General features: G+C 44.1%; 1 protein-coding gene, 3 non-coding genes and 3 pseudogenes across 8 annotated transcripts in view; all 7 read left to right on the top strand.

Annotated features, from left to right (window-relative positions):
- TEX14 (testis expressed 14, intercellular bridge forming factor) overlaps positions 1–24,885 on the top strand; it is a 639,745-nt gene that overhangs the window by 54,947 nt on the left and 559,913 nt on the right. The gene's annotated exons all lie outside the window — the stretch shown is intronic.
- LOC120930036 lies at positions 9,914–10,132 on the top strand. Its single transcript, XR_005747570.1, has one exon. It is a non-coding gene; the product is annotated as a small nucleolar RNA U3 (small nucleolar RNA).
- LOC120929931 lies at positions 11,226–11,356 on the top strand (annotated as a pseudogene).
- On the top strand, positions 14,996–15,214 carry LOC120930040. Its single transcript, XR_005747573.1, has one exon. It is a non-coding gene; the product is annotated as a small nucleolar RNA U3 (small nucleolar RNA).
- LOC120930026 lies at positions 15,835–15,971 on the top strand (annotated as a pseudogene).
- On the top strand, positions 23,540–23,758 carry LOC120930038. The gene has a single exon (XR_005747572.1). It is a non-coding gene; the product is annotated as a small nucleolar RNA U3 (small nucleolar RNA).
- LOC120929848 lies at positions 23,791–23,964 on the top strand (annotated as a pseudogene).

Below are 24,885 nucleotides of genomic sequence, written 5' to 3'. Positions count from 1 at the left end.
CCATTGCTCATCCTCAAAGGCCCCTACGTCCCTCTCCCACTTCGTGGACACTCCAAGTGGAAAGTCATCTAAGTAGATATTTAAGATCATTGAGTAAGCATCGGAAATAAAACCCTTAAACTGAGACACTTCGGCCATAAATTTGAATATCGGCGTCTTCGAAAGGACCCACGGGGCCCCCCCTGCCTGCGCCGTCACAGCATGCCGCAACTGCATGTAATGAAAGAGCATAGACTGTGGAAGGCGATACCTCTCCCTTAGTTCAGGGAAGGGGATCAACGCGCCCGCAACAAAAATGTGTTTCAGAAGCGTAACACCATGCCTGCTCCACCGCGTCCCACAGTCCAATGAGAGCAGTTCTCCATAGTACTTATTTTCCCAGATCGGGCTGAAACCTGTGAACCCCTCTACCTCCTGCATCTGTCTAAGTTTGTTCCATATTTTTTGCAGTAGCGCATATGTGGGAAACTTTTTGTTGGATAATGCGTATGCCAGGGCCTCCATACCAGTAGGTACACTATCGAAGCCAGTGGCATAACACATCAGGGCCCTAATGGGATCCGATCTCCCCTCTCCACCCTCAGGGGCCTGCCTCTTTGGCATAGCCCTGGCAATATGTTGTGCCTGAGCCGCCAAATAATATACCCAAGGATTAGGGAGGGCGAGGCCTCCCGCCATCTTAGGCTTCTGAAACTGCTCCAACTTCACCCTAGGAGACTTGGCCTGCCAGATAAAGGTCCTGAAAAGGGAATTAATAATCCTGAACACCTTCAGAGGGATGACCACAGGGGTATTGTGCAGGATATATAAGAGCTGAGGCATAAAGATCATTTTAATGAGATTGACCCTACCCACTAGGGACATCCTAAGGCGGGACCAGATCTTAACCTTATCTCTAATTCTATTCAACAACGGTGTCAAATTGAGTGCTAGAAAATCACGTGGTTCAGGGGTAACCTGGATACCAAGATACTTAAATCCTGTGGATACCGGTACCCTGTGAATCATCCTCTCCCCTCCACCCTGGACCTCATCCAGCAATAAAAGCGAGGACTTAGTCCAGTTAATGACTAGGCCAGAATAGGACCCAAACCTGCCGACCACTGCCATCGCCTCCTCCAGGGAGCCAGCAGTGTCACCCAAAAGGAGCATGGTGTCGTCGGCATACAACATAATTTTCTCCTGGATCTCCCCATATTGTAGGCCCCTCACTCTCTGATTCGCTCTGATCCGGGCTGCCATGGGTTCAATGGCGAAGAGAAGCGGGGACAGCGGGCATCCCTGCCGGGTACCTCTATGCAGGGTAAACGGTTTAGAGACATGGCCCGCCTCCCTAATCACCGCCCTGGGCGAGCAGTATAATAGCTGTACCCACGACAGGAACTGTTCACCGAAGCCAAATTTACCCATAACAGCCCAAAGGTAACCCCATTCTATACTGTCAAAAGCCTTGTGGGCATCTAACGACAATAGGGCCCTGTTACCCATGTGCTCTGACACTGTCTGAATATTCAAATAAAGCCTGCGGAGATTGATGGCTGTGCACTTTTGAGGCATAAAGCCGGACTGGTCTGAGTGGATGATGCAGGAGATAACCCTGTTGAGCCTCAGAGCTAGGACCTTCGCCAAGATTTTAATATCGCTCTGTAAGAGCGAGATCGGCCTATATAAACCCGGGTCAAGAGGATCCTTACCCGATTTCAGAAGAAGCACAATGCAAGCTCTGGACATGGAATCTGGTAAACACCGTTGTTCTCTAGCAAAATTAAGAACCCTAAGCAGGTGTGGCAAGACTATCCCCCCATACTGTTTGAATATTTCCATGGGTAGGCCGTCATCCCCCGGAGATTTCGAATTAGGAAAAAGACAGAGCCTCTTGCAACTCTTCCAGCCTAATCGGAGAATCCAGGAGTGCCCTCTGGGCAGCCGACAAACTAGGTAGTTCAATTTCCCGCAGGTACTCCTGTAACTCCAAATCCGAATAAGCCACCCGGGACCTGTACAGATCAGAATAGAACCTAACCAGCTCCTCCATAATTTGTGCGGGAGTATTTACGAGGCCCACCCCCCTCCTTTCGCAGTGCACCAATAGATGGGGATGTTTGGGATGCCTTCACTATCTTTGCGAGCAGACGGCCTGTTTGTTCACCCTCCTCGAAGAAAGCCTGTCTATTGAAAAAACGTTTTCTATCAGCCGATTCCCTAGTAATCCTATCCACTGCCTCCTGTGCTGCCATCCATGCCTCTCTAGCCGCATCTGAGGGATCTGCAATGAATTCTGCCTCCAGCCTGCTCACCAGTATTTCAGATTTCTCCCGTAGCCCATTCGTCTTGGCCTTGATACCATTAACCTCTGTTATCAAGATTCCCCTGAGAAACGCTTTAAACGTCTCCCAGATCAATCCCAAATTCGGGTGACCCTCATGGCGCCGCCAAAACCCAGCAATCTCCTCCGCCACTTGTGCATGGGAAGGGAACAAGTTGAGCCAAAAGGCGTTGAGCTTCCAAGGAGCCCTAGGGAGATCCGTAGCGGGCCTAACAATCAGGGATGCCAAAAGAGGGGAATGATCCGACACCCCTCTTACCAGGTATCTAAGATTCTCTAACAGATTGACCATCTGGGGCGAGCATAAGCATATGTCAATGCGTGACAGAGAGAGGTGAGATTTGGAAAAACAGGAGAACAGCTTTTGCTGAGGGTTACGGCTGCGCCACGGATCAACCCACCCTACCTCCTCCGTGAACTTCCGCAATGCTGTTCGAGCTCTGTTGCGAGAAACCAATGGAGGCGGATGTTTGTCCATGACAGGATCCATATAACAGTTGAAATCCCCCATAACGACAAACGGTACATCAGGGTGATCCAACTGATACATTAACAAAATCCGCAGTACTTCAGAGTTGAAAGGAGGGGGCACATATACAGCAGCTAATATACATTTCAGTTGACCTATTTTACACAGTAGAACCACATAACGTCCCTCGTCATCTATCAATTTGTCCAGCAGAAGAAACTCCAGGGCCTTGTGGACCAATACACTCACCCCTCTCGAATAGGAGGTATGGGTAGAGTGATAGGCCCAACCCACCCAAGAAAAACTCAGGCAAGAAACCGTGTCCGGCACAAGGTGAGTCTCCTGCAGAACATAGATAGCAGGGGAGTACTTCTTCAAAATAGTAGTAACCATGGTACGTTTCAGAGGGCTCTGAACACCTCTAATGTTCCAAGACAGTAATGTAACAGTACTCATGTTCAGTCCGTCCTAAGATCTGAATAACCTAAAATATCGTGTACCCTAGGCGCCGTAGGGTGTGCATATGTCCAGTGCGCCAAGTGTATCAAAAACACAGTACCTGGGATCTGCTTCAAGAGTTTCCTGTGAGTACATCGGCGTTGTCCAGAACTGCAGCTGTGATAATAAAGAATTAAAGCATAAAAAAGAAAAACGTGTATGCAACTAGCAAACAATACCCCCCAGCGACCATCAGGAGAGCCCTCCATAGTGCGGGGTTGCAAAGGTATCAACAATGAAAAAATAAAAAAAGGGGGGGAGAACAAACACAAAGGGGTAGAAAACCCACCCAAGAGACCCTGTAGGTCGAACCTAACACCCTGAACCTACACTGCAGGTGTCTCCTGAGGAAAACTGCCACAAGGACAAAAATATGAAAAAAAATCACTTAAGTTCTCGTTAGAAATATTCACTTGCTCACAACACTGTCAGAGAAAAGCTGTAGGTCGTGGCTTCCCAGCCAAACTGGAATGAACAAACCTGTACTGGGCCGGAACCTGCGAAGGCCATGAATCAGTCTCCCTCTGCCGCTGCTCTCCTGCCCTCTTGACGAATAGCGTGTTCGTTGGCGTCCAGCCAGGATGATGCATCAGCCGCCGCTTCAAAGAAATGAGACTGACCGCCAACTATGATCCGGAGCTTCGCCGGAAACAGCATGGCATATGAGGCCCGCAGCCGCTGCAGCCTCTTGACATCAGCAAACCTTGCTCTTCTCTTCTGTACTTCCGCCGAGTAATCAGGGTAAAACGATACACGAGCCCCATTAAACAGGATATTGCGCCGCTCCCTCGCTTGTCTGAGCACGATTTCTTTATCTTTATAGTTGAGCAGCCTCGCAATCATGGTGCGCGTTTGGTGACCCGGCGGTAAGGGTCTAGTTGGTACCCTGTGCGCTCGCTCCACTGAATATAACCGGGTAAAGACCTCCTTCCCAAACACCTGGAGCAACCATTGTTCAACAAATTCGGTGGGGTCCCTACCCTCGGTTTTCTCGGGGAGCCCCACTATGCGAACATTATTTCGTCTTAAACGATTTTCGATGTCGTCAGACTTGAGGTCGTTCGCCCTAGCAATCCTGGCAGTGATTTGCACATCTCTTATGAGTGGTGTCAGCTTGTCCTCCAAATCACTGATGCGTCCCTCAGCAGCAGTGGTGCGCTCCCGTGTCTTCTGCAGATCATGTCTAATGAACCCCAATTCCTCCTTCAAAGTACCAAAGTTCTCCTGTAATGAGTGTACTGACGCCGTGCATTTATTCACCGCACGCAGTATGTCAGCCAGGGAAGGCTGAGTATCACTCCCATCCTCCTCTTCCTCCTCCATCATCAATAAGTCCCGCACTGAGGAGGCCTCAGGGCCCTGAGTGCCTGCCTCATCCTCTGCCTGCGTGTGAAAGACTGCAGGGGTTGCTGACATGTCCTCCCCACTCCCATGTGCAGCTGCGCTCGTTGGCTTCTGGGCATAGTAAAGTATGTCCTTAGGGGGGTCTTTCCCAGTCCCTCGAGGGGTTTTAGGAGGCTTACCCGTGTCCCTGCTTTTATCCGTGCCTCGTGCGCGCTGTGAGAGAGGAGCCGCGGCGCCATGTTGGATTTCGGGCGGCCCGGTCTCCAGCTGTTTGTGGGTCAGCATGACTTCCACGATCGCCGCAAATGTCACCCGGGATGTCCAGACGGGAGTCTGCACCGAATCGGTCAAGTTCCGCAAGGAATAGCTGGCTGGGAAGAGGATCTTTGGAGGATTAGTGCGGGAGCTCCGTGATGCACGTCCTCTCACATGCCGCTCTCGGCCACGCCCCCCAGGGGGCCTATGTTGACTTTGATTGGTGTTATAGTGGCTAGAGGTTAGTTTATCACGTAGGGCGCGTGATTTTTTATACGTAATGTCTGGCTTTGGTCCAATGTATTTACTGAGAATGGAGTCGTTTGTCAGTATTGACCAGTGTTTGATCAGTATATTGCGCACTTCGTGATGGTGGCTGGAATATCGCGTGATAAACCTAACCGGTTGGGACGAGGGAATAGTTTTCTTTTTAAATAGTAAGGTAGTACGTGATTGACGCATGGCCTTGTTGTACGCCTTGCGTATTAATGATTTGCTATAGCCTCTGGCCAAGAGTCGCTGCCTGAGTAAGCTGGCTTGAAAAATAAAGTCCTTGGTGACAGTGCAGTTTCTGCGTAATCTCAGGTATTGAGCATAAGGTATGCTCTTCAATAAATTAGCTGGATGTGCGCTGGCCGCGTGGAGCAGTGTGTTCCCTGCAGTCTCCTTTCTAAAAAGGGAGGATGTAATTCTACCATCTATGTCCTTTAGAATTGTCAGATCAAGGAAAGTAACTTGATCTAGTGCGCTTGTAAATGTAAATTTTAGGTTGAACCCATTGGTGTTGAGAGCATCAATGAATTCAGAAAGTAGGGAGCTTGAGCCTGACCATATAATGAACACGTCATCAATGTATCTTAGCCAATTGATGACATGTCCGGTATAGATTGATAATTGGTCATCTGAGAAAATATCTCGTTCCCACCCCCCCAGGTACAGATTGGCGTAGCCAGGGGCACAACAGGTGCCCATGGATACGTCTATACCACTCCCTATTTTGTAATATGTTGAAGACCATTTTTTCATAGTTGGATTTTGTCATGAGAACTACATTGCCGCCTTTATCAGATGCTTTTATTTCTAAATCAGGGTGACGTTGAAGATTTTGTATTGCCTGTCCTTGTTTTTTAGTTAAATTGCTAATTAGGGAATTCGTATCCAGTTTTTTACAATCATTTGGAAAACACATAAGGAGTGAGGTTGATCACATCCAGACTGGAATTGGACGTTAAGTTTGTGGGGGGGTCGTCAGGGGCAAGTGAAAACTTGAAGCCTGAGTGGTGATATGTGGATCAAGGGTCCCTTGTCTAGTACATTGGTGTAGTTGTAAGGTTGTTTGAGAATTATCAAGGGATATATTCCTTCTAGGGACACCAATATTGGGGTCCAAGGGCCCCACATTGGTTCCCGTTGCAGAGGCGTGTGCTGTAGACTGGGCTTGTAATGTTTGTATAGCTTGGGAGGCTAACCCTCCCATGTAGTTGCTTTGTACACAGGCTCCATCACCACTAGGAAGGGTATCCGCCCGAGTGCGTTGTGGCATAGTGCTATCCTTAATGGGGGGATGTTTAGAATAAGGTGCATTAGACCCACCACCAAGACCCCTCTTACGTGAACCGGGAGTGGATGAAGTAGAAGTAGGATAGTTCCGTCTTGAAGGTTGCTGTGAGGGAAAAAAGGAAGAAGAGTCAGATTCAGTGTCATCCTCAGTTGTATAATGGTTACTATCCTGATTCCGGGGTACCCGAAAATTGGAACGTGAACCTCTAGATTGTGTGGAAGCCTGCCAACGATAAGCAAAGCCTTCACTAAAGGCCAATCTGTCTTTGGAGAGTTTGATCTGTTTTTTATGGATAATATCTTTTGTGATTCTAGTTATGAATTCCTTAATTTCCTGACATCGTTTCTCATAGTGAGTATGAGACTTAATGGTCTCATTACTGGACTGTAGTAAGAGAATATCTTGCTCTAATGATAATAGTTCTGATTGATGATGTCCCACCAGTAATTTCATTAATTGCGTACTGCAAGCCGTAAGTATTTGCTCCCAGGCCACTTTGAAATCAGAAGTGGCATTTTGGAAGGAAGGAAATACCTGCACTCGGAGACCTAGCGGGCTGATGTTTTCCCTAGCATATTTATTGAGGAATTCAATATGCCAATATAGATTGGATTTTTTCTTTAGGAGACGTTTCATTTTAGCCATATACTGGTTGATATTGATTTCTTGCTCATTGTCTACGTTACAATTTGTTTGGATTTCCGACATATATCCTAACCAGCCCGCACCTGCGCAGTCCATGGCTAATCAAATAAAAAGGGGGGGGGAAGGGGAGGGAGGAGGAAAAAAGGAGAATGATTGTAATATTGTATTCGAGAAGTACTGCTGCTAGAAAAGGGGCTTTTATGCTAAAAAATAGTAATGTGTAGCATAAAGTTATTAAATAATAAAAAAACACTAACAGCCCTGAAGGGTTAGGGCTGTAGATTGCCCGGGTGCTTCCACCCTTTATTAATTCAGGAAGAAGAGAAATTTTGATGCATCCTCACATGTAGTGAGCATGTGGATGCATGATCATAGTGCGTGTGCCGCGTCCTAAATATATTCAAAATGGAAAAAATGACCTAGATCTAGACAGGTCGGCACCGGCCTATAATTATCATGTCTAATCACTGCACATTCCTTAATTAATGGCATCAAACAAACCACCTTCACACACTGAGTTTCCTAGGCAGACGTTTCGTCTCCGCATGCCGCTTGACACCTATTCACACCTCTGAGCATCAATAGGTTTTAGACAGTGTTATCGCACAATTAAAGGCCTTTCAAAAGCTAGCCTTATTTAACATATTAACAGTGTTCACAGAGAGATGAGTCACACATGAAATCACCTTTTCATCTAAGACACAGCATTAAACTAGCAGGGAGAGAATTAGACTGAAGCATATTTGATATTTGCATAAAAGTCCGTCACACAGGGGATCACTAATCCAGAGCTGAAAATGCTCCCAGGACCATTTGCCACGTGCAGTCCACACTACTGATGTCACGCCTATAGGTACCTATGGCTCTGCACCCTATAATACAAATGCCTTTATATCACAAATTTGTTTTATACCCTACTAGACTCCTCTTATCGCTTCTCGGCCTTTTGGCTAAGATCTGCTGAGTTCTAGTCCGGCCTTCTGGCTGGCCGGTGTAAGTGCTATCCCTGTCAGCCATGCAAATCCGCTGGATTGACGGGGGGGTCTGGAAGGGCTAGTATTGGTGGAAGCTGCTAACTGGTGCGGCAGTTCTCCCTAAGAAAACCTTGAAGGGCTCTCTATCTGGCAGGGGTGGAGGGCTGCAATAGCCAGTTGGGGGGTTGGATTTGGAACGAAAAGCCTATGGAGAATGTGCCCCTGGAGTGGCAGCCCAGGGGTACCAGAAGAATCACTGTGAGTGAGGGTCACTTTGATTTGACTGGTACCACGGTCACTGCACCAGAACACGCTTTTTTTTTTTTTTTAGCACCTGCCTCCTGGGCCGGGCCTTTTGGCTAGGACTGGAGGAATTTTGTATTCCTGGCCGGAGGGACTGATCATTGTATAACACAATGACCACTTCTTTCACTGTGTGATTAGTAGGGTGCCGGTCCTCGGGCCAGCCCTGAACGTCTTGGGTGTGGGTGGACATGGCCTTCTGGCTTAGTCCGCCTGCTCTCATGGGGTCTCCCTTCGGGGGAGCCCCACCCAGTACTGGGAGGGTTCTGTTTCGGCAGACCCTCCAAGGAAGTTGGGTCCGTGTCGACTTTGGTTGCTCAGGCTCCAGACGGGGACTGAGGTCCAACGTTTTGGGGGATCAGGGTTTGGGTCCTTTTTCACAGGAGGACCACTTGACGTTGCACCCGTCTGCACATTTTTGTGACCACTCTTTGTGTTCTGCACCGGGTGAAGTTTCAAAGCGCAAAGCTTCTTCATCAGAGCTCAGCAGTGTACTACCCTCAATGGATCCCCTTTAAATACACCCATGTACACATGGATGTGCACCACTAAGCAAGCCATGGAGGACCTACCAGGGGTAATAGACTCCTCCCACCAAGGTGGGAGGTCTTGCATAACTAACAATAATAAATGTGGTACCTATTTACTACCCATGTGCAATTTTTTTTGTTCACTTGGGCTCATAAAAAAAACTTGGGCTTGTAATTTGGTTTTTAATTATTGAAAATTACCGGATTACATGGTGATTTTAATTCTCCTGTTTCATTGTTTATGGCAATGTACATTTTTTTTTATATATCTAGTCAATAGTTCAACATATTTTCTTATACAGCTCATAAGTCTTTAAACCTTCACTTTGTAATGTTTTAATTTTTTTTATATTGCAGTTTCTTTATTTGTTTTAGTTTATCTAAACGACTTAGAAATTGATTAAAACAAAACTTGTTTGAACAGGACCTGTTATTCAATTTTTCTGTTATTTTATAGTGTGTGTGTGAATATATATATATATATATATATATATATATATATATATATATACATACACACACCTTTAGCTGGTTAACAATTTTTATATATATATATATATAATTGTTAACCAGCTAGTCATGTAAATGGTAGATTATTAGGTAGTTAAATAACTTTTTAAATCTAGCATTTATCAGCAACAAAGGTAAACTGTTTTGTTAGGAAAGTACAGTGTATCTGGTTGTTAAACAGTTAAGGTTGTCCTGATAACATTACAAGAGGCGGGATAAACTTCAATTGGTTAAGGGTTGCCAGATATGCAAATGTTGTGACTGAAGAACTTGTAAGCTAGATAAATGAAATGGGAGTATAAGTAAATACATAGAAAGACACATGTTATGTAATTAGGAACACGCATAACACATTTCAGAAAACAGTTTAGTGTTTGGAAATGGTATTGGTAACTTTTTTGAGTAATTTGTATATATTTTTTTGTGCATGTTAAAGGTCACTACAACTTGTAGTGGGTGCTCGTAACATGTGCCCTTTAAACAACACAGTATCTGGTTAAGACTATACTTTCAGGGATCATTTCTATAGTTTTTGACTGTCGAAATGTGCTCTAAAGTGTACAAACTCACCAATCACGATGAAGAGTGTTAGTGTTTCTTTCTGAGCGCGAAGTGGGCTTACAGTGCTGCTTCTAATTGTAGCTGCTGTTAGTTGTTGATGACCGTTCTCTGCTTTTATTTTAAAGGCAAGGAGGAAAGAAACACAAGCTGAGTGATTGTTTTATTGGGTCTAAATAATAGAGCATATTGTACAGTGAATATGTCCCCCAGAAGTTGACTAGGAGCATATATTTATATATATATATATATATATATATATATATATATATATATATATATTACATGCTTTTTGGTTCTCTTTGCCTGGTAGCAGAGTGAGATTTTATGGTTTCTGTCTAAAATATTAAAAGCAAAAATGGTTGTTTCTTAAATGAACTAATGCTAATGTGTTCATTACCCATAGTTTCCCATACTAGCTTTTTATTTTATTTTAAAAACCGTGTGGCCTTGCAAGGCTCCACCCACACTGCCATGTCATTCATACACAGAGCTCTGTGTATGAATGAACTACAAGTCCCAACATTCGTTGTGGATGTCAGCTTGTAGTTCATTGATTCTTCCTGTCAGATTGTATCTGCTTGCCCTTACTTGGATATACAATACAGCCACACAGATACACTGACAGATTTGCTGGTGCAATGCTTTACAGGCTCCAAAAAAAAAAATGATTTTTTTTTATCTGCAAAAAAAATGCATTTTGTTTATTTTTTTAAATAAGTGAGTTTATCCTTTAACCCTTTTTATGCCAGGTCCATACGCCGTACAGAAGTTACCGCAGGTGGTCACTTCAATGACCATAAGCTTATATCAGAATTGTTCAGCAGACTTTGCTGAACAATTCTATAACTGATCAGCAGATTATAACCCGCTCATCAGAGTTATTAACCCCTAAAGTGACCGTCCACCCCGCCGCCTCACTGTCCCCTGCCTCCCCACCCTGCCGCACCCTTTCATGTAAAACGACCCCCCCACAGAAGTTGGGGCTTAGTAAACATTGGTTCGATAAACATTTTTGCAAATACCGCAGGAGTCTAAAAAATCGGTAGCACCTTCTTTTTATTCTAGAGGTCATATGCTTTCAGCAGGGCTCAAAATTTCAAGTCCTGAGCTACTAGCCAGGCCTCAAGAGTTACTCACCACCAGTTGCCCCACCTAATTCATACACTGCCCTGCGCCTAATTGCACCCGTAAACACGCCCTCGTAGATTATCTCATGGAATGACACTGTTAAATGTTTTATGCAGAATCAATCGCTTCTCGGCCTTTTGGCTAAGATCAAGTGTAGTATCTGTTCTTATCAGTTGCCAATAGGTGGTGCTAAGCTGACTGTCCCCGGTACCCTGTGGCAGGGGGAAAGGGATGGCAGTCGGCGGACGCTAAGCCTGTTGGTGTGGAGGTGGAAGCCTTCTGATTTGGACAGAGAGGCATGAGGTCGAAGCCAAGAGGCCGGGTCCCTGGCCGTTGGCCTGGATTTGGTGGTAACTGCCCCAGTCAGTTGTTCTGGAGGGAACCCTTGCTTCTCCTTTAACCGGGATGGAGCGGGTAGTACTTCCAGAATGTGATTAGGTGGGAGAGATAGGGGTTGTGGGTAGAGTCTGCGTCAGTAGGCTCTCCCCAACCTCTTCTCCCATCTTCCTGGCTGGGAAGGGTGCTACCGGTCCGGACCGGGGGCTAGGGACCGTTGAAAAGCCCGTGGAGACTGTGCCCCTGGAGTGGCAGTCCAGGGGTGCCATACATTGCACGAGTGTTTGAGGGGCACTCACCGTGTGGCACCTTCAGGTCACTGATCTCCACACACACCTTTTTGACACCTGCCGCTAGGGCCCGGCCTTTTGGCTAGGACCAGTGGAATTTTTGTTTCCTGGCCGGAGGGCCGGCCAATGTATAGCACATTGGTCACTTTTCCTCACTCTCCCATCTTCCTTCTCCCCACTTTCCTTTTTTATTTTCCCCGTGTTTGTCTGTTTTGTCACTTTTTTGTTTGGTGCACTGCACTTTATGTGTGATGAGTAGGGTGCAGGTCCTCGGACCCGCTCTGAAAGTCTTGGGAGTTGGTGGACCCGGCCTTCTGGCTAAGTTCGCCGGCTCTCATGGGGTCTCCCTTCGGGGGAGCCTCACCGAGGAGGGTTCTGTTCCGGCAGTCCCTCTGAGGATGTTGGGTCCTTGTGGCTTCGGCTGCTTGGACCAAGATGGGTCCATATGGCTTCGGCTGTATGGACCACAGTTTACTCTTTTCCCTGCCAGGAGCCTAACGCCCCGGGGGATCAGAGCTGGGTCCTCTTCGGAGGACCACTTGACGATGCACCCGTCACAGTTTTTTTTTTGTTGCACCTCTTTATGTGTGTGCACATTTTTCCTGCACCGGGTGGAGTTTTTGGGTTGTGTTTTGCACGCCACAGGCTTTTCAACAGAAAAAAAAAAAAAAAAAAAAAATGTTTTATGCAGAATCAAGTTACAAAATTAAATATTACCAACAACAACTTTAACAAAATGGGACAGGGCACTGGGGTCAGATCAGAGGGACAGGGCACTGGGGTCAGACCAGAGGGACAGGGCACTAGAACTGGGTCTCTTCCCCATTCTCTTGCTGTCTCCTCTGCAACTCCCATCCATCCTCTCTCTCTCCCATTCATCTCATCATCAGGAGCCTGTGTGTGCGGCTCCACGCTTGCATGTCCCCACTTCCCCCTTTTATTCAGGCTGGCAGTGAGGAGAGGAGGTGCAGCACAGCAGGAGGGAGTACAATCCAGCGCTGAGATCCACACAACTGCACAGCCATTGACACCATAGCACAGCGCACACTGACAGCGCACAGCACACATTGAGACCAGTCTGTTCAGTGCTCAGGCTGAACTGCTGGACACTTACATAGAGCACAAGGAGAAGAAAACTGTACAAACTGAAAGGCTGCCGCTGTCATGTCAGGGCAACTTTCAGTGAGCGCTGCACCGGAGTGGTAATTTTTGCAATCCTCCACCTCACTCATTACTTTCTGCTCTCCAGCTACATTGGTCGGGGGAGGGGGGGCAGGCTCAGAGAGGTCATACTGTTAGGTCCCATGGCTTAATGAGAATTGTAAGGAGAGCACCTGTGTACTGCTCTGCCTGTGCGCGGCTCAGCAGACTACTTTTCCCGAGCATGCACCTTTCCTCTTCGGCCGCCAATCTCATCGGGACTCTAAGTGTAGGCACAGATTGGAGGGAGATTGGTCATGTAGCCCTGTTATCACTCGCCCCAGCTTAAATCCACTCGCCAAATGCTAGTAGGCGAGTGGAAATTTTGAGGGCTGCTTTCAGAAAATGTTTTTTGGGGGTCTTTCACAAATTCTGAAAGCTGTAGGGAAAAAATGAAAACCTTCAGATTTTTTGAGAAAGTTGGATATTTACATTTTTGCGTACGTTCGATTTTCACCATTTTGCACAAGGGCGCAATGTCAAAATTTAAACTTGTTATTTATTAACTCCATACAGGTTAAGCTTTTATATTTAGTAGGGATTTAGCTGGAATTTTGTAAAATTAGCTGTGTTTTTATCTGCTAATAATGGTTTTAATGTTTTTTTGCCAATATATTGGTTTGATAAACATTTGTGCAAATACCGCAGGGTCTAAAAAAATCAGTAGCACCTTTTCCTTTTAGAGGTCATATGCTTTCAGAAAATATATGGTTTTGGGGGGTCTTTCACAAATTCTGAAAGCTGTAAGGGAAAGATGAAAACCTTCCGATTTTTTGTGAAATTTGGATATTTACACTTTTTCGTCTGTTCAATTTTCACCATTTTGCAAAAAGGCGCAATTTAAAAGTTACAAATATTTGTTATTTATTCACTCAATACAGCTTAAGCTTTTATATTTAGGAGGAATTTTGTAAAATGTGCTGTGTTTTTGTCTATATAAATCTATTATATATATATAATGGTTTTAGTGTATTTTTTGCAAATATATTGGTCCGATAAACATTTGTGCAAATACCACAGAGTTTATAAAATGAGTAGCACCTTGTTTTTATTCTACCTATCATGTGCTTTCAGAAAATATATGGTTTTGGGGGGTATTTCACTAATTCTGAAAGCTGTAAGGGAAAAATTAAAACTTTCAGATTTTTTTGAGATTTGGATATTTAGATTTTTGCGTACGTTCGATTTTTCACCATTTTGCAAAAGGGGGCAATGGAAAAATGTAAACCTTTTTGTTATTTATTAACTCCATACAGGTTAAGCTTTTATATTTAGTAGGAATTTTGTAAAATTTGCTGTTTTTTTTTTCTGCTAATATATTTTTAGTGTATTTTTTGCCAATATATTCGTTCGATAAACATTTGCACAAATACCATGGGGTCTTAAAAATCAGTAGCACCTTCTTTTTATTCTAAAGGTCATATGGTTTCAGAAAATATATGGTTTGGGGGGTCTTTCACAAATTCTGAAAGCTATAAGTGAAAAATAAAAAACAGGAAAAACTGCAAAAATGGTCTGACCACCTGACTGTACAAAATGGAGCACAGGGCCTGGCAGCGAAAGGGTTAGATAAAAGAAAAATTAATACTATAGCTATATGTAGTAATCACCCACGGTTATCGGAATGCAATTTTTATTTTTTTTTATTTTTTTTAAAAGCATGTGTCAGGGAGAATAAAAAACAAAACCATATTCATTACTTCTCTGCAATATACACCCATGTTTTATCTCACAACACTAGGAGTACAGGAGTTAAGTTTCTCCTGACTACATTGGTAAGAGCTACAGGAGGCGGGATACATTTTCATTGGTTAAGGGTTGCCAGATATGCAAATGTTGTGACTGAAGGACTTGTAAGCTAGATAAATGACATAGAAAGACACATGTTATGCAATTTGGAACATGCATAACAAATTTCAGAAAATAGTTTCGCGTTTGGGAATGGTATTGGTAACTTTGTTGAGTGATCTGTATTTTATTTGAATTTTTTGTGTATGTTAAAGGTCACTACAACTTGTAATGGGTGCTCGTAACATGTGCCCTTTAAACAACACAGTATCTGGTTAAGACTATACTTTCAGGGATCATTTCTATAGTTTTTGACTGTCGAAATGTGCTCTAAAGTGTACAAACTCACCAATCACGATGAAGAGTGTTAGTGTTTCTTTCTGAGCGCGAAGTGGGCTTACAGTGCTGCTTGTAATTGTAGCTGCTGTTAGTTGTTGATGACCGTTCTCTGCTTTTATTTTAAAGGCAAGGAGGAAAGAAACACAAGCTGAGTGATTGTTATATTGGGTCTAAATAATAGAGCATATTGTACATCCCCCTGAAGTTGTCTAAAAGCATATACATGCAAATAGTACGTGCTTTTTGATTGTCTCTTCTCCAGGTAGCAGTGAGATTTTCTGGTTTCTGCCTAAATTATTAGAGAAAATTGAGTACTGTCCGTGATACTTTTTTTATTTGCACTAACATACAATTACAAATACAAATCTCTATGACAATTGCACTAATACCGCTAAAATTACGTCAAGTATGCCTAAATTATTAAAAGCAGAAATGGTTGTTTCGAAATTTGCCAATGTCTTCATTACCCATAGTTTCCTATACTAGCTTTTTTTTTTTTAAACAGTGTGGCGGTGCGAGGCTCCACCCACACTGCCAGGTCATTCATACACAGCTCTGTGTATGAATGAACTATAAGTCCCAACATTCTTTGTTGATGTCGGCTGGTAGTTCATTGATTCTTCCTGTCAGATTGTATCTACAAATTCAAGGAGGTCTGAAGATTTCCCCTCTTCCCCTGTGGTTTCTTTGGCAGTTTAAAAAAATCTTCGGGCCTGTGAACCCCTCCCCCCTTCCCCATCACAACCGTTGAAATTAAATTTGACAGTATAACTTGATTTCGCTTCTCTGCCTTTTGGCTGAGATCAAGTGTAGTATCTGGTCTTATCAGTTGCCAGTAGGGGGGCGCTATGCTAACCGTCCCTAGTACACGGCGAGGTGGAAAGGGATGGCGGTTTGCAGATGCTAAACCTGCTGGCGTGGAGGTGGAAGCCTTCTGATTTGGACAGAGAAACATGAGGTCGAAGCTGAGGGTCCGGGCCCCTGGCTTTTGGCCTGGATTTGGTGGTGCCTTCCCCGGTCAGTTGTTCGGGAGAGAACACTTGCTCCTCCTTCCCCTTGGGGGGAGCGGTTAGTATTTCCCGAACGTGATTAGGAGGGAGGGATGGGAGTTGTGGGAGTAGCCTGCTGAGGTGGGCTCTCCCCATATCTCTTGGAACTCCTAACTTCCTGGCTGGGAAGGGTACTGCTGGTCCGGGCCAGGGTCCGTTGAAAAGCCTGTGGAGATAGTGCCCCTGGAGTGGCTGTCCAGGGGTGCCATACATTGCACGAGTGTTTGAGGGGCACTTGCCGTATGGCACTTTGGTCACGATCTCCACAACACACTTATGTTGAGACTATCACTTGATGGATTTTGAGGAAGAAGACGTCTGAAAATTAACCCCCCTCCTTTTCGGCCTTTTGGCAAAGATCAAGTGTAAAAATGTATAAGAAATAGTGCAGCGCAATATAAATACAATTAAACTAAAGTGCAAAACACAGTTGTTTGTTTTGCACTGGAGAGGATACAACGCTGGTGGTGGTGTATAGTGACTTCATCCTTGCCTTCACACATCTATCCCCTGCTGTATGGAATCTGGATGCAGTTTTACCTGACATTTGATTGGTTTTCTCCCTCTGTTCTGCTTCAATATTGGAACTGTTTGCTACTTTCTTCAATTTACCTGCATATTTAATGCATTGGACTTTTTATGGCTGTCCTGATTAGAACTCTTCATATATATATATATATATATATATATTCAATTTTTGTCATTCACTTGAATTTGGTTAAGTCACATTCATACTTTTATATTTAGTGTGTGTTTATGCTCATAGAAGTACTTGCCCTTTGGAGTACATTCATTTATATCACGTATTGTTATAATATTCATTCAATATGATTAGTTATTCACTTTTTATTTTTTAGCGCAACTTATTATTTTTCTTACCATTGTCTGCATGATTGTCACGTGTTTATGTTGCTGCTTTAATTCCTCACCTTTTTTCTTCAATATACTATCCTAGTCAGATTAGCGCAGAATATACCCCCCTTTTTTTTCCAAAACACAGTTGTTTTACCAATAACAAATTAATCATGAATGGTGCATAAATAATGCAAAAATCAGTCCTAAAAGTGAAAAATGCCAAAGGAATAGGGTGACAACCACTCCAAATCTTCACCGGTGACTTTAACTTTAAATAAGTGATCCCTCCACCGTTAGAAATGGCTACTCTCACCTTAAGGTATGGACCCCTGTTTTACCAGGCAGTCATACCAGCAGAAATCGACAGATTGGTGCAATATGTGGATAGCAAACTTCTTAGGCTCGGCAGCATTGAGATCGAGGATACAAAACAGATCTAAGTGCTCTCTGCTTTACAAACGGCTTAGGTTTATTAACCACTTGCTTACTGGGCACATATACCCCCCTCCTGCCCAGGTGAAATTTCAGCTTTCGGCACTGCATCGCTTTAACTAACAATTGCGCGGTCGTGCGACGTGGCTCCCAAACAAAATTGACGTCCTTTTTTCCCCACAAGTAGAGCTTTCTTTTGGTGGTATTTGATCGCCTGTGCGGTTTTTATTTTTTGCGCTATAAACAAAGAAGTGAGACAATTTTGAAAAAAATACAATATTTTTTACTTCTTGCTATAATAAATATCCCAATTTAAAAAAAAAAAAAACATTTTTTTTTCTCAGTTTAGGCCGATACGTATTCTTCTACATATTTTTGGTAAAAAAAAAAAAAAAATCACAATAAGCGACTGGTTTGCGCAAAAGTTATAGCGCTTACAAAATAGGGGACAGAATTTTTTTTTTTTAATTATTTTTTTTTACTAGAAATGGCGGCGATCTGCGATTTTTAATGGGACTGCGACGTTATGGCGGACACATTTTTGGCGCCATTCACATTTATACTGCGATCAGTGCTATAAATATGCACTAATTACAGTATAAATGTGACTGGCATTGAAGGGGTTAACACTAGGGGGTGAGGAAGGGGTTAAATGTATCCCTGCTTAGTGTTCTAACTGTAGGTGGAGGGGGGGGGGGGTGACTGGGGGGGTGACCGATCTGTGTCTCTATGTACAAGAGACACAGATCGGTCTCCTCTCCAGAGACAGCACCGCTGTCTCTGTGTAAAACGGCAATGAGAGATGATCTCATATGTTTACATATGAGATCCTCTCTCATTGGCCGCACAGATCGCCTCGCGAACGGCCACTCTGATTGGCCGTTCGCGGCGATCTGTAATTGGCTGTGTCCGAGGGACACGGCCAACACAGATTTTCCCCGCAGCGCGCTCTGGAGCGCGCGCGGGGAACGCCCAAAGGGGCGGCCGTCAATTGACGGCAGTTTGGAAATTGGGATCCGCACTGTAGCCGTCAATTGACGGCAGGCGGATCCCAAGTGGTTAAAAAGGCATTAACAGGCTACTCACATTAGCCCGAAAGGCAAAACGGCAGAAAGGAAATACACACAACATGTGTCTTCTCAGAGATGGCATCAAGCGACTTCAGGCTCCTTCCCCCGTACGCGTTACGTTGTAGCAACTTCCTCAGCCTTTTTAATAAACCTAAGCCGGGCGTGCGCGGCATGAAATCCTGCATGACGCGCAAATCCTGCATGAAATCCTGCAGGACGTCCATAGACGTCCAGTCAGGATTTCAGAACCACTTCCCGGATGTAAATCTCCTATTGACTGGGCGGGAAGTGGTTAAACATTTCTAATTTGGCATTAAATGTGCAATAATTAATTTATTTTAAAATATAATGTGAAATCAAGTCTGGTAGGCCAATGCCCCCCTGGGATTTAGGCAAAACTAACAATGAGTAACAGAGTCTGGTGACTTTATTATTTCAAAGAAATTTCAGTAACCATGGCCCAGATTCAGGTAGAATTGCGCTATATTTGAGCGGGCACAGGGCAACCATTTTGGCCTGCGCCCACGCAAATATTTTGCGCTGCCCTCGATTCACGGAGCAGTAGCTCCGTGAATTGCGAGGGCGCGCCGGCAAAATTGCCCGGCGTAAGCGCGCGCAATGTAAATGATCCCGCCGGGGGCAGGAATCATTTAAATTAGGCGCGCTCCCGCGCCGAGAGTACAGCGCATGCTCCGTCGGGAAACTTTCCCGATGTGCATTGCGGCAAATGACGTCGCAAGGACGTCATTTGCTTCAAAGTGAATGGCGTCCAGCGCCATTCACGAATCACTTACGCAAACGCTGTGAAATACAAATTTCATAGCGCGGGAGCGGCTGGTATACTATAGCATTGGCTGCCCCTGCTATTAGAAAGGGCAGCCTTGCGCTAAAGTTGCCGTACGGAAACTCCGTACCTGGCTTGCGTGGGGCCCGCGCAAGTTTGTGAATCAGTTGGTAGTATGCAATTTGCATACTACACGCTGATCAAAATGGGAGCGCCCCCTAGCGGCACACGCAAGAATGCAGCCTAAAATCTGCGAGGCATAAGAGCCTTATGCCGCGCAGATTTTAGGCTGCAGTCGTTGTAACGAGGTTCCTGAATCAGGAGCACTCGTTACACCGGAGCAAGTAAGAAATTGCGCCGTGTAACTTATGGTTACACGGGCGCAATTGCTTCTTGAATCTGGGCCAATGTCCGACACAAACGAAAAAAGGCTTGAGGTAATTTAATGGGTATTGCTTGCATTAGATATAAAATATGTGGGAGTAATGTCATCTTAAATGCATTACACCTCCCGAACCACGTAAGGGTATAAGTTTGCCAAAGTTGGAGATGTGATCGTATTTTAGCTAGTAGTGGACATAAATGTATTTAATATAGTGACCCTGTATCCGGTGTTAATTTAACCCCCCGGTATTTAAAAAAAGACTGGACACATTTAAACCGATAAAGGCCTTGTAGCCTTTTAATACACTCTTTAGTAGAGCTGCACGATTAATCGTCATGAATCGTTATCGCAATCTTTTTCCGTTGCAATTCTTGACACAGGGTTCCTCTATCTTTGACATGAAAATAATTTTCTCTTTGCACTTTGGTATGCAAAGAATTTCCTGTCTGCTCTCAGCCAAAAGTCAGTCTGGGCAGCCTGCCAAGTTTTAAAAACATTCTTTATCAGTGGAAAGTTAAATCTAAACATTGTATCACTTCAAAGGAATAAACTTCTGTATGTAAATTAGGGAAGTTTAACCACTTAAACACTAAACCTTTTTCTGACAGCTCTTTTCAAGTTAAAATCATTAATTTTTTTTTGCTAGAAAATTACTTAGAACCCCCAAACATTATATATTTTTTTAGTAGAGACCCTAGAGAATAAAATGGCGGTTGTTGCAATATTTTATGTTGCACTGTATTTGCGCAGCAGTCTTTTTAAATGCAATTTTTTTGGAAAAAATTACTTTAATGAATTTAAAAAAAAAAAAAATAGCCAGTAAAGTTAGCCCATTTTTTTTTTTTTGTATAAATGTAAAAGATTTTACGCCGTGAGAATCGTGAGAGAATCGTGATCTTCATTCTAAGCAAAAAAAAACGTGATTCTCATTTTGGCCAGAATCGTGCAGCTCTACTCTTTAGTGAGAAGGATACTCATCGCCTCACTTTTAAGATCATTTATAGAAAAATTAGCGAGACCTCCGGATCAGTGAGAAAAAATAATATATCGTCTGCAAACGCTGCGATTTTTATGCTCCCCACTTGATACCTGTATTCCACTGATCAAGGTGTCTGATCTAACTTTGCACAGAAAAGGTTCGAGGGATAACACAAAGATTAATGGGGAAAGGGGGCAACCCTGTCGTGTCTCATTGGACAAAGTAAAGTACTCTGATCGGACCCCGTTTACCAACACAGCGGCTGTAGGGCCAGTGTATAAGGCCTGAATGCAAGTCTGCATTTGTAGCCCCAGACCTATGTCTAATGCTGCATACACATGACCGTTATTCATGTCATGGAAAAAACAAAGTTTACTCTCAAGCCTGCCTTGCATACACATGATCGTGATAAAAAATGCTTGAGCAAAGCGTGGCGACGTACGACGGCATTATAAAGGGGAAGTTCCTTGGAATGGCGCAACCCTTTGGGCTGATTATGCTAATTTCCAGTCTTATAACTTCTGAGCATGCACATTTTTTCCCCCCTGTCGTTAAAGCGTACACACGACCGTTTTTCATGACAAGAAAAACGGCGACGTGAAAAACGACGAGAAAAAATAGGGCATGTTTTAAATTTTTAATGTCCATTTTTCTCGTTGAGAAAAATGCTCTGGAGCCTACACACAACCGTTTTCAAAGACCAATTTAAAAAAATTGCATTTTTCTCATCATGTAAAACGGTCGTGTGTACGTGGCATAAGAGTGGATCGTAAGAACTGCCAGTCTACCCAATCGAAGGCCTTTTCGGCATCTGTTGATAAAAGCAAAAGGTCGGGCTTCCAATTGGGCAGAGTGGATCAGATCTATTGCCCTTATGGTATTGTCCCTGGCCTATCTTTGAGGGATAAAACCTGCCTGATCTGTGTGGACAAGATGGGGAATATATGGCAATAGCCTATTCGCTAACATTTTAGAAAATAGTTTTAAGTCTGCATTTAAAGCGGTTCTCCACCCTAAATTGGAGTCCCGCTGATCGGAAGCCTCCCCCCCTCCGGTGTCACATTTGACACCTTTCAGGGGGGAGGGGGGTGCAGATACCTGTCTAAAGACAGGTATTTGCACCCACTTCCGGCCACACGCTACGGGCAAAAGACGGGTTTTTCTGACTTCCCGTCTGTCGCCCGTTGTGTGCTGGGAACACTCGGCTCCCAGCACACAGCGTGTGAGCCAATCGGCGGGCGCAGCGCGACTCGCGCATGCGCCGTAGGGAACCGGGCAGTGAAGCCGCAGCGCTTCACTTCCTGGTTCCCTCAGCGTGGATGGCGGGGGTAGCAGCAGAGAGACGAGCGATCGCTCGTGCTCTGCTGCGATCAGCGCTGGACTCCAGGACAGGTAAGTGTCCTAATATTAAAAGTCAGCAGCTGCAGTATTTGTAGCTGCTGGCTTTTAATATTTTTTCCCCATGGCACATCCGCTTTAAGAGAGCTATGGGCCAATATTTCCCACATTGATTGTGGTCATTGTCCTGTTTAGGGATGACCATAATATGAGCCCTCAAGGCGTCATCTGTTAACTTAGTTAGCTGAAATGGAATTGTAGGCATGTAAAAAATGAGAGAGAACATCCTGAAATATATAGATTTAATAATCAAGATTTAACCCATCTGGGCCTGGGGCCTTTCCTGATTTAGAGGAATCTATCGCCGTGACCAGTTTTCTTTGTTATAGGTGTTTCCATTCCCTCAGTTACCTCTAATGGGCGTATTAGAGGTAAATCACCGCTGCCGTTCCTGGGTGCAGGGGATCACTAATCTGGAGCTGAAAATGCTCCCAGGAACATTTGCCACGTGCAGTCGACACTACTGATGTCACTCCTATAGGTACATATGGCTCTGCACCCTATTATACAAATGCCTCTATATCACAAATTTGTTTTATACCCTACTAGACTCCTTGATATTACTCCCTATTTACTACCCTTGTGCACTTTTTTTTTATTCACTTGGGCTCATAAAAAAATCGGGCTCGTAATTTGTTTTTTAATCATTGAAAATTACCAAATTACATGGTGATTTAAATTCTCCTTTGTTTCATTGTTTATGGCAATGTACATTCTTTTTTATATCTAGTCAATAGTTTAACATATTTTCTTATACAGCTCATAAGTCTTTAAACCTTCACTTTGTAGTGTTTAGAAATTGATTTAAAAAATGTATTACTATTATTCTATTTTTCTGTTATTTTATAGTGTGTGTGTGTGTGTGTATATATATGTGTGTGTATATATATATATGTATGTATGTATATATATATATGTATATATATATATATATATATATATATATATATATATATATATGTATATATATATATATATATATATATATATATATATATATATATATATATATATATATATATATATATATATATATATATATATATATATATATATTATAAATTGTTAACCAGCTAGTCTTGTAAATGGTAGATTATTAAGTAATTTAAAGAACTTTTTAAATCTAGCATTTATCAGCAACAAAGGTAAACAGTTTTGTTAGGAAAGTACAGTGTATCTGGTTGTTAAACAGTTAAGGTTCTCCTGACTTGTAACAAAAAAAGTTTGTAAGCTCTACAGGAGGCGGGATAAAGTTCAATTGGTTAAGGGTTGCCAGATATGCAAATGCTGTGACTGAAGGACTTGTAAGCTAGATAAATGAAATCAGAGTGTAAGTAAATCCATAGAAAGACACATGTTATGTAATTAGGAACACACATAACACATTTCAGAAAACAGTTTAGTATTTGGGAATGGTATTGGTAACTTTTTTGAGTGATTTGTATATATTTTTTTATGTATGGTAAAGGTCACTACAACTTGTAAGGGGTGCTCGTAACATGTGCCCTTTAAACAACACAGTATCTGGTTAAGACTATACTTTCAGGGATCATTTCTATAGTTTTTGACTGTCGAAATGTGCTCTAAAGTGTACAAACTCACCAATCACGATGAAGAGTGTTAGTGTTTCTTTCTGAGCGCGAAGTGGGCTTACAGTGCTGCTTGTAATTGTAGCTGCTGTTAGTTGTTGATGACCGTTCTCTGCTTTTATTTTAAAGGCAAGGAGGAAAGAAACACAAGCTGAGTGATTGTTTTATTGGGTCTAAATAATAGAGCATTATGTACTTACCTGGCAGGGGGAGACACCATGATCATAAAGGTGGTTCTCCCAGGGCAAGGCTCGGCCATTGCACTCTGGTCGTGGTGTCTTCCCTGCCGCTTCTTGGCCTTTTGGCTAGGACTAGGTGTGGTATCTGTCCTTATCAGTTGTCAGAGGAGCGCTGAAGCACCTCCTACATGGGGAGGGTGGATGCAATCCAATGACGTCATTGCACCTGGAAGGATGGTTTCAGCAGGGACTACGCTGTGCTGCCCAACAGATACTGGGGGCCGGCCCATGGTTGAGTCTGAGCCATCTGGAAGGGTGCTTCTGGTGCGGATGGGTGCTGCGCTTGGTCGTGGTCTTTTTGCCGAGTTCTAGTCTGGCCTGCTGGCTGGTGTAAGTGCTATCTCTGTCAGCGATCCAGTTGGAGGAGCTGGTAATGCCCTGTATGGTGGAGCGGGGTAGGACCATGCAAATTCGCCGGGTTGGCTGGCAGGGGTGGAGGGCTGCACTGGCCGGTCGGGGGGTCGGATATGGAACGAAAAGCCTATGATGCATGTGCCCCTGGAGTGGCAGTCCAGGGGTATCTGAAGATCACTGTGTGTGAGGGACACATTGATTTAAGATACCACGGTCACTGCACCAGAAACACGCTTTTTTTAGCACCTGCCTCCTGGGCCGGGCCTTTTGGCTAGGACCGGAGGAATTTTTTTATTCCTGGCCTGAGGGCCTGGTCATTGTTGAACACAATGACCACTTCTTTCACTCTCCTCTTCACTATCCCTTTCCCCCACTTTATTTAATTTAAGCCTATGTTTGTCACTTTTTTTGTTGTGCACGTTTTGTGTCACTGTGTGATTAGTAGGGTGCGGGTCCTCGGGCCAGCCCTGAACGTCTTGGGAGTGGGTGGACATGGCCTTCTGGCTTAGTTCGCCTGCTCTCATGGGGTCTCCCTTCGGGGGAGCCCCACCTAGTACTGGGAGGGTTCTGTTTCGGCAGTCCCTCCGAGGAAGTTGGGTCCGTGTCAGCTTCGGTTGCTCGGACCACAGTACCTCAGTCCCCGTCTGGAGCCTAACGCCCCGGGGGATCAGGGTTTGGGTCCCTCTTCACAGGA

Source organism: Rana temporaria, chromosome 2, assembly GCF_905171775.1.
Source record: "Rana temporaria chromosome 2, aRanTem1.1, whole genome shotgun sequence".
Taxonomy (NCBI): domain Eukaryota; kingdom Metazoa; phylum Chordata; class Amphibia; order Anura; family Ranidae; genus Rana; species Rana temporaria.
The sequence above is the reverse complement of the archived record's forward strand: the minus strand, read 5'-3'. Positions and strand labels throughout refer to the sequence as shown.